The following is a 14,391-nucleotide window of genomic DNA, read 5'->3' as shown; positions in this document are numbered from 1 at the left end:
ACTATACTACTATTACTACTATTACTACTACTACTACTACTAATAATAATAATAGTAATAATAAAATTATTCTCATTATTATGTGGTTCAATTAAATTTTTTTAATATTGTTATATTAATCATTTTGTAACTTTGTTTTAATCTGTTAAAAACAAAAAACATATTTTTATTATATTTTGAATGTATTGTTTTTTTGAAAACTACACTACTTAGTGGCACAGTGGGTAGCACTGTCACCTCACAGCAAGAAGGTCGCTGGTTCAAGCATTGGCTCGGTCAGTTGGCAATTCTGTGTGGAGTTTGCATGTTCTCCCCGTGTTCGTGTGGGTTTTCTCTGGGCGCTCCAGTTTCCCCAAGTCCAAAGACATGCCCTACAGGTGAATTGGGTAAGCTAAATTGTCCATAGTGTACAGTATGTGTATGAGTGAGAGTGTATGGGTGTTTCCCAGTGATGGGTTGCAGCTCAAAGGGCATCTGCTGCAATATGCTGGATAGTGTAAGTTAGTGGTTAATTCCCATGTGGCGACCCCAGATTAATAAAGGGACTAAGCTGAAAAGAAAATGAATGAATGAATTTGGCATAATGACGTGAATGAACAAATGAATGAACTTCACTACTTCGGTCTTTAGTGTCACGTAAATTTCTTATTATAATCAGTTTTGAACACTGTTCTGCTTCTTAATCTGTGGAAGTAGTGTAGTTTTATTTCAGTGTTCTTTGGTAAAAAGAAAGTTCTGCGAAATCCAAATCATTGATACTTTTTGATCAGTATAATGCCTTCTTGTTGAAAAACAAAACACAATAAACTTTAGTATGTGATACACTTAAAAAAAAAAAAGTCTGGGTTGTCATAACTCAATGTTGGGCCAAATACTGTATGGACAAACCCAAAATTAAGTTGTTAATTAAATTTAAATAACACTTTTATAATCCAGCAGTTTGTCCATATTTGACCCAACAACAGGTTACAACAACCAACTGTACATTCATAACCTAATGACTGCAGTACAGGAAGAGTTCCTCTCAAATACCTCGGGTTTAAGTCTCAAAAATAGCACAGTTTTTCCATTCATGGTTTATACCCCAATCTTTTTGGCCACTTTTTATTGTGTCTTTTGGCTCTTTTATTAGCAGAGATTAAGAAAGAAGAGAAGGATATTAGAAAGTCATAGATTAATCAAATTAAATGTGAGCTTCCATTAACCTCATTTAATTACAATGCCAACAAAACGCTAGTTAAAGCATGGCAGTTCAGCTTGTATTGTTGGTTTAGGGAAAAGGTAAAGTATCATCTAGGCACTATATGAATTCCTCAATGCTCTGAGGTTTAACTTTTGCGAAATCTCTCTTTGTATATATACAGTGTCAAAGAAAGGAATGCTGGCTTGTCTGAAATTAAGGTCACATTCATGAGAAACATAATCCTTCCCTTAGACCACAGCGGCAGGATCCATAGTGACAAGCAGATACAGCAAACTCCTAATCTTTATTCTTCACGCTCATTTCTTCGATTCCTTTTTCGGTATTTGTTTTACACCACCACGTGCTCCTTCGAATGTTCGCTGGAATGTAGATGAAAGCTGTTTCTTGCGGGACGATGTGTTTTTGAGCCTAATCCAAATTCCTGTTGTGTGCCGGCATTACTCCAAGAGCCAAATGGATGTTCCTGTGGCCTGTTCGATATTTTTGAGGTAATGTAGACCAATCAAGTTTATCTTTGTAGGCCTCTGACAACATAAACCCATTTCGTTTTTTGCTACCGTTCACTGAAATGTCCAACCGAGTCCATGATTGCAGTGACCTGTTTCTTTCTGTTCCTCGGAGTCTCAAACTCACTCTTTCCCTGATTTTTTTTTTCTTTTTTTTTCCGTGCGCCGCATCCTGAACCCTAAGCTGATTTATGGATATGGAGGAAGAGGTAAAGGAAGCAGGCCCCTCAATCCAGATCCTCTCCAAAGACCTGAGAGCACAAAATGACAGACTGTAGGTCTAATGTCTGAAGTTATGAGTGTGTGATGGAGACAAGGATGTCTGAGTTTAGTGAATATTTTGGCATCAGACTGTGCACAATTCAATCCAAAAATGTGCGGTTACGTGCGACTGCCAGAGCTGGAATCTCGTTCCCACTGTTATTAGAGACGAGCTCCGTTTGGCGGGATCCATGAAAAACAACAAACAGAAAGATCCATAAACAAAAGCAAAACAAGACTGACCTTTTCACTTGCTGCTCCTCCTTTGCCAGAAGTGAAGGGAAGAGGTGGGGAGATTATTTCTCCTCCATTATTTCTGACTCATTCCTCATATGAGCTAAATGCACGTCTGGGAAAGTGAAGGAATATAAAGGAGCTACCGCTGATATTGGCTGGATAGCGCCCCACACACACACACACACACACACACACAGATAAATGTGTATGCACCATGAAGCCTCAAATTAAGAAAATGGGCCTACTGTTGAGGAGATGGCATTAGTTAAATTACATATTAGAATGAAGTTTGTAATTTTCCGAATTTTTGAAGTCTATTTTTTTTTAATTATGAAAAATATCTAGTTTAGATAATGTATACTCTGAACAACAATTATTTCTCATCTGTTTTATAAACCACTTAAGTGATGTTTAGTTGCTTTTATTAGTTTAATTACTAGATTCAAGCTGAATAAAATCTAAATAAAAGTAAGAAATTTTCAACGAAAAAAATAATGGACATTTAAAAAAATATTTTCTAAAAACAAGATACAACTATTATATACATATATATATATATATATATATATATATATATATATATATATATATATATATATATATATATATATATCTTCAAAATTTATATTCAACATAGTTTTAAGTGTAAACAGCACAGATACTATTCAAGAAAAAAAAGAATCCACTTTCCAAATTTGGTCATTTTTATTCTAACAGGCATTTGTTGAACACTATATATCATACACAATATTATTTTTTTCCACTGCACCATGGCTTTATATTTTATACTTTACATTATTCCTGACTAGACTTTTGTCTAAGCAAAGTCAGACCTTACTGTTCTAATTAAATAATTAAAAATCAAGGCATGATCATATTTTATTTAAGCAAAATAGGCATAATCTAGAGGCCTTTGCCTTTCATATAAGCCACTTCTGATAAAAACCGTCTATTATAAGTCGAGTTATTATTTGTTGTTCCTAAAACTTGGATAGTCAGCAAGACTTTTGTCATGTAATGTCATGTAATTTTCTTTATTTGTATTTGTAAAAAATATAATAGATTAAGCTAACGTTTTTTTCAATCCGTTGGATTTTTCAATTATTTTTTTAAGTGTAAATTTGAGTGGATGAAGTCTGCTTCGCTAGCAAATTTCTTATAGGGATGTGTGTGTATTTGCACTGGAAAATGGGTCAAAAATACTTTCTTTTTTGGTTAAACGTTGTGTAGGAGTGTGTGTGGACGTGGGTGAGAAGAGAGAGATGTCACATGTGTCTCTTGTCTGCGTGTGTGGGAATTATCCAGGGTCCATGTCCAATTGCGGAGGAGCAAGTGAAGGGCAGGGGCTGTGGAGAGGAACAAATGCTAGAGAGAATAAGCCATGAAGTCATGTGCTTTTTATTACACTCACACACACACACTACACTTCACATTCCTCACATCAGAGGGGTTTATACAACATGCAATCATTTAACCAGAAAAGTTATTTTAAGTTTAAATGCATTTCAACTTCAAAGTCAGATGCAGATGAGCTCAAAGTTGTGACCAGTACATGTATCATCAGCCGGCTGACTGATTAACGTTACCAAAACCTAAATATTGCACATGTGTTAGTGTGTTTGAAGTGTGTATGGCCTAGTTTGACACTTTGTATTGTATCAAATTGAGTTGCTGAAAGAAGCATTAACGTCTAGAATGAAATGTGTATAATAAGTTTGTTGCTTTTCAACAGCCAGTTAGAAAGATGATCTTTCATTTATTAGACATTTCCAGAAGTTCATCTGGTCTTGATGAAATATACAGCTAAAATTAACATAAAAATCTGATGCTATTCACCTTTTATTAACAATACTAGCATATAAGGTATATTTTATAATAACAGCAGTTCTAAGTCATATTCTTGCTGTACACCTTATTAAACTTTACTGGTATAAATTTGTAGTTCACTGTCTAAATAAACAAAATGATAATGGTCAGATGCAATTTAAATCATCTTTAATGCAAATGTTAGCATATTAGCATAGTTGGCGTATGTTATAATCTACAGTTATCAATACAGTACTTAGTAAAACTAATAATGATGGTAGAATCTGGTTGTTTGCTTCTACATGCCAAAAAGGCCTAAATCTTGACCAAATTTTTTTATAGATATGATAAAAACATGTAAAACATTGCAACACTGGCAGTGTTTTCCATGTTATTGTTTTTGAGGCTATGTTTGTGTGTTAGCATTAGCCTGTGCATGTGTCTATGTCTGTGCATTTTTTATTTTTTTTTTAATTGCATGGCTGAGAATTTCTACAGTCTGTTTTGTTCTATATGAGGATGCAGTAAGCCATGTTCTCAAAAGAGCTCTTGAGTCCGACTTCCTATGCAAGCCCATCATAATCAGCAAACCTCATATAGCTGATGGCTTTTATTTGATACGGTAATTGGGCGCACTCGCTCGCTAGAGAACAGTGTAGAGGGCTGTAATGTAGACTCAGGGTCTTTAAAAGCCAGAGCATTATATGAACAGTATGTATATAAAAGGCTTTGCCACTCCCGGTGCACGAAAGCAGAACTCTGCGGTCTCTCCATTTTTTCCTCCATTCAGCATAGAAGCATTTTCACAAGTGTCTGGAAACCTCTGGTCATAATGTGGTGTTCAGCAAAAGCTTAAAGGAATATTTCAGTCAGAAATAGTCATTATGAACTCAATCTGCAATCGTTCTGTACGTTTATTTATTTTATATGTATGTATTTCTTTCTTTCTTCATTTATTTAATTGTTTTATCAGGAATTTCCCATTGAGATACATTATATCTTCACCCAGGGAGTCCTGTTTAAGACAGGCATCATAGGATAGAGGTACAAAAAATAAAAAAATACATGTCACAACACATAGGGCTTTTAAGGATGGAAAAATACGATTTGCGCCATGGCGCATGGTCTAATGGGGTAGTGCTTATTCTCTTAATGAGTTATGGGTGTGTTGTGAGCATAACGTGCATAAAACCGATCAGACACTCATCTCCCATTTCCTTTAAGACTTGCGTCATGCCATAGTGCATTTCCTATTTACATGGCAGATTTAGTAAGTGGAAAAACTGAACGCTTCACTAGCAAGAAAACAGATAGACAGACCATCTGCAGCGCAAGGATAAAGAATGAGCCTTCACCATTTGGCCTCTTTACTTTTACTTTACTCCTTTACTTTCGTGGATGAGTAAATGATGTTGTACGCACTCCACTGAAGACATCTATTAGCCTACATATTTAATTTTGTTAATTAAGCGCAAATATTTGTTTCTAAACTATTTTTTTAAATTTAGTTTTAATTTCCAGCAAATTATTAAATGAACAATAATAGCGAAGTGTGGTTAAAAGTGTGTTATATCCAAACACATGTCATGTGCCCCATATGATCCAAAACCAGACAGGTGGACAAATCCAAGCTTGTTTTTATCACAATATTAAACAAATTGTTAATATATATTAAAACAAATATAAATATGCATATAATAAATACTACTACTAATAATAATAATGATAACATTATACAAAAGCAAATTGTCATGAATATACTGAAAAAAGCCCCTGTGATGAAGAAGGCATGGAGGCAGTAGTTTTTATATAAATAATAATTTTTGTAATATTTAAATCCTTTCTTTTTCATTTGTAAAAATAGTTGCGTATTGCTATACATCCTGTGTGTATTAAGAAATGTGTACGCGTTAAGTAACTGAATGCAATTATAGCACACAACTAACATACTCTGCGCTGGACTTTAGACCAGCTTTTAGTTGGTCAATTGCACAGTTTATTTTAGTTTCTCAAAATAGCATTGCGCTAACAATGCGCCTTAACACACCTTCCTTCTAGACTGGCACACCCATGAGTCCACAAAGTGGTGTAAATGGGTTTGCTATTTAAATAACGTGGTGCAAAACAGGAAAATTAATGTTGCATTGGTCTGAAAATGGTAACAAATTACGGCAAACATGCCTTGCACCTTATCGTTAAAACATGTCCTCCTTTATTTGAACCCTATTCACTTTCTCCATACAAACTGTCCCAAAGTAATGAAATTTTCAGCATACTTAGTGGAGGCTCTTGAAAATAATGATGGCCTGTGATTTTTGAGTCAGGTGACTTCAGCTACAATCATAAATATGTTTTATGTTTTGACAGTTTGCTCACCGTTAAGACAAAAATATCATTCTATCGTATGATTCAGATCATTACCTCTTTAATCAGCTAATAGTCACTCTTTCTATCAAAAACCTAAGCTGTAGATTTCTCAGAGGAATAGGGCTTGAAGCTTTTAACGTGAGTGGTTTCCTCACCAAAAAATAGCCAGCAACATCTCCAGTGTCATTAAATACCATCTGTGTTTGTCTTTCCAGTGCACATGGAAAAGGCATCAGTTTGGGAAATACACAGACACACATCGCTTTAACTGATTACATATGGCCGCCCCTCACTATTTCCACAACCGTGACGTTCAAGCTGCAATTGGATTTATGTTAGATGCCAATTTGCGAATAAATGCGCCTTCTTTAAACGGGAGGTAGCGCATAGCGTGTTAAACGACGCCGCGCATGTTTTGCATCATGTTCCATGGGCCTCATTTTGTGGGAAATGAAATCAACGGTCATGAATTTAAAAAAAATGTAGTGAAGTGACTCGGGCATCACTTCATCTCATTTCTCACTGGTCGTAAGCGGCGCGCTCCAACATCTGTCTGGTAGGGGAAATAGCAGCGTTTCGATAATGAGCGAGGGAGACGGCGGGTCTCCTGGTGCACTATGGTGCTATTAGCTTCATTGAGTTCCCCCTCCCTTCCCACTCTTCCACTCTCTGAAGGTCTACAGAGCAGACTTGTAAAGCCCACGGCATAGACGGCAGGCTCTTTAATGCAAGGGCTTAATGCTGTTGGGCTCACAGGCGTGGAGATTATCAAGGGAGACGCATATGAATCCAATAACGGAGACTTTTAAAGGGGTTTATTTGTCGTTAGGCGCACAGATCAATTTGGGCCATTTTAGCTGAAGTGCTTCCGTCAAAGGAGAAAATCGTAATAGGACTTTGGGCTATGAGTGCCGTAAATCTCCTGGCTTCGTTTTTCTCTGAAATCTTATGATAAGTGGGTAGTTTAAAGACACAGAAGTGAGCTGTTGTATATCTGAACTACTTATCTTGCGTTTGTTATTTAGACAGAAGAGTATAATAGTTCAGCATAACTGGAAGCAAAGCGAATAACACTTTTTATGATACATAGTTTCAAATTAGCTTCAAAGAAATTGCACACATCCTGTGGTAGCTGAGTATCATCATAAATAACAATGAAAACATGTTTTTTGATGATGCTACATAAGGGCAGAAGTATAATAGAAAAAAGCAGGGATTCCTGTGGCATTCCATGCTTAATCCTAATTCCCTTTGCAGATAAAACAAGACGATTACGGGCAAATAGGCAGGATTTGAATCTTGAATCTTAATTAAGGCTGATTTATACTTCTGCTTAAAGCGCACGCGTATGCTCCGGCGCAGCCTGAGCATGGACTCATAGCCCTAGCAGTGGCCATCGCCAATGTCATCGTCACCTCTCAAAAATTGTAACTATACTTCCCAAGCACTGAGATTGGTCGGCTAGGTAGCGCTGATGAGTGTGGGCGGGACCAAGAGCTGCACGAACCCGTTGGAGCGAGTGTTTTATAGGTGTTGAGTCCTATGAAGGACGTCCAGATGGAAAGTTTTGTTTTGTGCTTACCTCAAAATGAGTGCGTTTAAGCTTATTGTACATTAAGGTAGCATTCAGAAAAAAAATGCTAGTTTACTAGAAACTTCCAAGCAGGTATGTTGAAGAAAGTTGAAGCTAAACTGTGCAGGACACCAGCCCTCCAGAACTTAGTTTGGACACCCCTGCCTTAATACTTCACAGTAGGTGCAAAACACTGCTATTAATTCATTCATACCTATTAAACCATGCTAACTTCCTGTTGTAATCTCATATCTAAAGTCAATTTTTGCTCAGCAAAAAAAAACATCTGTTTTTCTCAGACTTCCCATACCACCAAAAGTTTGTACTGAACATCAAAAATAAACAGAAAAAAACCCCCAACAAATCAAAATGTCATTGGACTGATGCCATTGTGAAATGGTTTCAGTGATTTTCTGGTGTGCTGGCAGTGGACCAGGAAAATGAGCCCTTATCAGATCCATTTGATGGCACTATATTTGGGTCTTGAATTGAGAGGGGCCGGAGAGCGAGTAGTAATGGTACAGACAGGAATAGCGGGCAGAAATAGCTGCCCGCCTGACTGGCACAATCAGTGGACTGCGTGCAGGATGGCTCGCTGTAATCAGTGCTGCTTGGGCACAAAGGGAGGATGACGATAGCACATTAAAACGCACTTACCATCATGCTACATCCTTCTGTTGTGTTTGCTTCGTTCTCTGTAGGGGTCAACTTGACAATATGACACACACATTAAAAGATGAGCGTATGTTAGCCCAGATTTTCATGGATAGCTTTGCATCCAATTTGACTTGTGTGTGGGTGGGTTGCGTTTGTTGCATCTTGTTATGTTAGTAAGAGCATTCACTTCACCAGCTTTAACTGGTCCAAAGGTGTATTACTGTACATTCCCATTGGTATTTTAAAGGCACAATAGACAATTTCCACAGCTAGAGGGAGCTTATTCACAACAAACAAAGGTGTATATTGATGACGCAGTGACTTATTATGCTAAGTGTGGAATAATGGGAGTTGTCTTCATTGCATCCTTCAGAACTTCAATCATCATGCAAAAATCATGTTGCATCAAAAGCAAAAATGTTCATGGATGAGAAAGTATTCAAGACTTATGCACAATGAAGTAAGGCTGAATGCTGTCGTTGTGGCGAATGCTGTCATAGTGAAATGAGAAAGCTGAAGCAATTGCTGATGAAAGATGAGTGGGACACAGCACAAAAGAGGAGCTTTTATTATGTTACAGTCGACCTCTTTCGTATTTTTCAGTTGTAGTCACATTGTAATAAGTGAGGTTTATTTATGAACTAGTTTCGAGAGGATCACGTGCTTATGACTTATCACAGCCAGTCCCGCATTAGCTAATCACGATCCTCCAATCATACCATTCCTAAGTTACTATAAATTACCACAGTCTTCATGCCACATTTATCTTCGTCTGAAAGAAACCCTCTTTCCTCTCCTTCTCCTCCTTTTTTTCTTATAGATTTGGCGGCACAGCGGCCCAGTGATTAGCACTGTTGGCCCCACAACGAAAACACCCTGGTCCTCGCCGAGTTGGTGGGTGTTTCTGTGTGGAGTTTGTATGTTCTTACTGTGTCCAACTGGGTTTCCTTGGGTTCTAAGGTTTCCTCCTAACATCCAAAGATATGCATCATACGTAACAGACTAAGGAAAACAGGCACTTTGTCTAGCTCCCTTTCTTCTCAAAGTAGTTTACCTTAGCCACTTCAGCTGGGGAATTTTTGAAATCTACCTGAGCTCAATCTCCCCTCTCACTCTCACTCATCCTGGGCTCGAGGATGCCTTGAGCTCAGGGCTCTCTCTCGAGACAGCATGCCAAACAAGCTTATGAAAAATCATCAGCTAAGTGTGAATTCTTGAAAGGACAGTTTTATCATGCTAAATACATTTATAACCCCGTAATAATGCTACTCTGCACAGTCTGATACTGAACACATGACATAAAAGCTGCTTTGGTATTACCTTCATTCATTCAAATGCTTTTCGGCTTAGTCCCTTTATTAATCAGGGGTCGCCACAGTGGAATAAACCACTATAAAACATATGTTTTATTTGGCAGATGCCCTTCCAGCTGCAACCCATCACTGGGAAACACCCATACACTCTCATTCTCTCACACTCATACACTACGGCCAATTTACCTTACCCAATTCACCTAAAGCACATGTCTTTAGACTTGTGGGGAAAACCAAAGCACCCGAAGAAAACCCATTCAAACACAGGGAGAACATGCAAACTCCACACAGAAATGCCAAATGACCCAGCCGAAGCTTACACCAGTGACCTTCTTGCTATGAGGTGATCATGCTACCCACTGTGATGCCTGGTATTTCCTTGCTTTATGTGAATAAAAACTGGAAATCCATGGTGAGTCAGGTCATGTCATTAGCTTGGCAGACACTCGTCACTAGTTAAAATGGCTTCTTTTTCAGAATATTTTTGAACATTCTTCGTTTTTTGAACAGTTTGATAAAAAAAGTTAGAATCACCTGAGAGTAGTGTTTTTCATGTCTCGTCAGGGGTCCCTTATCCAAAAAGTTCACAATTGAGACTCATGGAAGTAATAAAGTTTGTGACAATTGCATCCAGCTATTGCTCCAGATGAATAAAAAGCAAAAGCGTTCTGACTGATAAAATATGAAAAGAATTTCATGACTGCCACAGTACAAGTTAGTGCTAATTGGCATGATGTGCTTACACAGTGGTAAAGGCAATCTTTTTTTTTTTTTTCTGTGATTAAAAATTGAAACTCGAGTAAAAGGATGCTATTTTTCTTGAATTGAACTTCTCTATTACTGTACTTGTAATTGTTTCTATGCAACATTTTCTTAATTACAAAGCAATTTATTGGCCAAGATGTAAATGCTAAGAATAAAACATAAAATAAGTTTTATGTTTATGTTTTATTAAAATCAGAATCATTATTGTACATTTAGTGGAGAATTACTGATTCTGACTCATACACCGAAAAGGTCTACATGTAAACATAGTGCATTTAAGAGGAGATTTGGCTGCTTAAAAGAAGTTTCAAAGTCTCACATTTCTGTAAACCTTCACGGCAACTTTAGCAAGTGTCTAATCACTGACCGTTCTGGAACATAAGCAAATGTGTCATCGCTTATGAGTCACATGGCCTCGACCTTTCAATTTTGTTGATTTCTTAAATTTCATCTAACAAAGGATGCTCAAAGACCAGTTGTGGCTTATACTGTATATCCAGTTTAATGTGCATTGTGTGTGTGTGTGTGTGTGTGTGCATGCAATACTGAGGCTAATCGAAGTGTTAAAGCAGGTGGAGATGTTTAGAGCAGGTCTGTTATAGCCGCCTGGTGTGACACTCTGCCACGTATTAGTCTCCATGTGTAAGGATGACTCATCCCGTGCTGCTCGTCAGGAGTCTTTAATCTTCTTAAAGAGCCAATGCCTCAGTCTTCTGATTCTGCATGAAGTGGTCTGTATGTAGTCAGTTTTCATATAGGTGAATCGCTTTGTAACTGATTTAAAGAATCTCTTTACTTTTCACAGGTGGTTATGTGAGCATCTCTGTGTGCATGAGCGCTCTTGACACAGGAGCTTTGCTATTTGCAGACATTCACAATATCAGTGTTGGAAAAGCTTCTTTGAAGGCTGCCAGGCTACTATAACTACAGTCATAGAGGGTATTCTTGGAAAAGGCATTTCTTATCGAAATGAAGATACACTGCAATATGACCCTTTCTTAAGAAGTAACAAACTGTACAAGGTATTGATATTTAAAAGGATAGTTCGCTCAAAATTAAAAAATCTGTCATCAGTAAACCCTCTCTTTACTTCTTTTAAACGCGTTTAAGTTTCTTCTGTTGAATGCAAGAGAAGATGTTATGAAAAAAGCTGAAAACCTGTATCCAGGGACTTTAACATATGTTGTGTAAATGTTTGCAAAGAAGTTTTCATCCTTCATTATTGTAGTCTTAAAGCTCTTTCCTCTCCGCTAATTAAGCTGCCACTATTGAGTTCACAAAGTGAACATCACTCTTCGTTTTAGGGCTGCACGATTTGGAGAAAAAATCTAATCGCGATTTATCTGATCAAAAATTGGGATTTACTATATAATTGAATAAAAGAGCTACAGGTTTGATGTAGTGTTTTTAATAGGACCAAAGAAAGACCAGGCATAATCACAAAGTACACTACACTCCAATAAAGTTGTCGGTTGCCATGACAAATGAAGAAAACAACTACAGTTTTTAAACTACTTTTTTTTTTAAATTGTAAACTTTATTTTGTTGGTCCATTTCAGTATTAGTAGACTGTCTGCCTAATATCTGTTGATACTGCTGCTTAACAGACATTTAACTGACTATAAGAAACTTTACAAGTACATGTCAACTTACCCTAGCCCCAACCTAACAGTCTACTTGTAATCTAATGAGAATTAGTTAGCATGTAGATGCAGTGTAACTTAAATTTAACAAATGGGCCATCAAAATAAACTGTGACCAAAATTTTTTTTATATATATATAAAGTGTTATACATGGATATATAGAACCTATCAGACCTTTGCATTGTGATTGTTAATTTTTTCAGATTGCTTTAATGATATTCACGGTGCATTGACAATTCTTTCCACATACAATTTTAGATTTTACTTTACAACACAAGAAATGTATGGTTTTTAAAATATATTTATATTTGCATATTATTAGTGATACAGTTTTGTCCTTAAATACAGCAGTCAGAATCAAATAAATGAACTTTAATTTTACCTGATCAAAAAAACACTCATTTTGAATGTTTCAAACAAAACTCATTTATAGCAAATGAATAAATGTAAATATAATCCTGCTTGCTTTTTTAATGTTGTTGAGCGAGTTTTTAAACACCTGTGATTGGTCATTGTGTTCACACGCTCAACAGAAAGGGCTGCAATTGGCTCTAATGGTTAGCGCGGTTCTGGTGTTATTCACCGATGAGTGATGCAGATAGAGATAAACGGCCTCGGTTACAGTCTATAATGTGCAGTTATTACAGCTGATCCATGGTGGGGAAAAGTTGCGCTGCAGAGTAACGTATGTGTGTGTGTGTGTGTGTGTGTGTGTGTGTGTGGATCCACAAATATTGCTTTAACAGCCAAGAGAGGAGAGGAATCGTTACCTCATGCAAGCAGTTCAAAGGTCTACAGTGGGAGATAGAAAGAAAGTTTACCGCTTTCATTTTCTCCATAGTAGTGAAATAGGTGCTCTTGGGTTCTACTATAATAGTTGTCTGCCTTTTTCATTAACGTTAGTTAGATTGTTTTTTGTTTTTGTTTTTTATTATTCTTTTTCAAGGGGTTTTCACCTTTATTGATAGAACAGTGGAGATTTTACAGACAGGAAAGTGTGGGAAGCAGAGATAGGGGAAGGATCGGCAAAAGACCTCGAGTCAGGAATTAAACTCGAGTCGCCGCAAGCACCTTGGTGCTATATGTCACCGTGCTTACCATTAGACTTTTGGCGCCGGCAGTTGGATTGTTTTAATTACTCGTGCTCACCTCCCTCGCCATGGTAATAATCGCAGCTTTTGTGTTTTGAAAATTTCACCTTTTCTTTGGTTTAAAATCGATTAATCGTTCAGGCCTACTTATTTTACATCATTTTGATATTTTTGTCGGTGAGGCAGTGGCGCAGTAGGTAGTGCTGTCGCCTCACAGCAAGAAGGTTGCTGGTTCGAACCTCGGCTCAGTTGGCGTTTCTGTGTGGAGTTTGCATGTTCTCCCTGCCTTCGCGTGGGTCACCTCCAGGTGCTCCGGTTTCCCCCACAGTCCAAAGACATGCGGCACAGGTGAATTGGGTAGGCTAAATTGTCTGTAGTGTACGAGTGTGTGTAAATGTGTGTGTGGATGATTCCCAGAGATGGGTTGTGGCTGGAAGGGCATCCGCTGCGTAAAAACTTGCTTTATAAGTTGGCGGTTCATTCCGCTGTGGCGACCCCAGATTAATAAAGGGACTAAGCCGACAAGAAAATGAATGAATGAATGAATGAATGGTATTTTTGTTGTGCACTTTCTTACTTTTTCTTATTTGTGACATGCAGTAGTGAATATTTATATAAACTAAGATGTACCTAATGGTGTAGCAATTTGAATCACCCAAAAAAAAAAAAAGTCTTTTGAAAACCGCTATCAAGCTACTGGGAAATGTAGCTATGTTCATAGCATTGGTTCTTTAAATCCCTGACACCGCACACCACCTCTTGTTTTTTTCTTTTTTCACATGTTTGTTTGGGTCCAGAGCTCCAGCGATGCGTGAAAGGAACATCGGATACTGAGAAAGATATCTGGGCTTAGTCTATCCGCATACCCCCGTGATCTCCGAGGTCTAATCTGAAGGTCAGCAGGGGGGCTGTACGCTAGTTTCAGCAGGCAGCCCCATCTGCAGCTAGTCACCAGACCCCTGTCCAG

General features: G+C 37.6%; 1 protein-coding gene and 1 long non-coding RNA gene across 9 annotated transcripts in view; both read left to right on the top strand.

Moving 5' to 3' along the window:
* Nucleotides 1-14,391, top strand: part of aopep (aminopeptidase O (putative)) — a 161,505-nt gene that overhangs the window by 85,038 nt on the left and 62,076 nt on the right. The window lies entirely within an intron of this gene.
* LOC147835668 (uncharacterized) lies at nucleotides 5,888-13,954 on the top strand. Its single transcript, XR_015498100.1, has 2 exons — nucleotides 5,888-9,867; nucleotides 13,925-13,954. It is a non-coding gene; the product is annotated as an uncharacterized LOC147835668 (long non-coding RNA).

This window comes from Danio rerio, chromosome 8 (genome assembly GCF_052040795.2).
Source record: "Danio rerio strain M-AB ecotype USA chromosome 8, GRCz13ab, whole genome shotgun sequence".
Lineage (NCBI taxonomy): Eukaryota > Metazoa > Chordata > Actinopteri > Cypriniformes > Danionidae > Danio > Danio rerio.
Note: the sequence above shows the minus strand (reverse complement) of the source record. Positions and strands in the feature narration are given on the sequence as shown.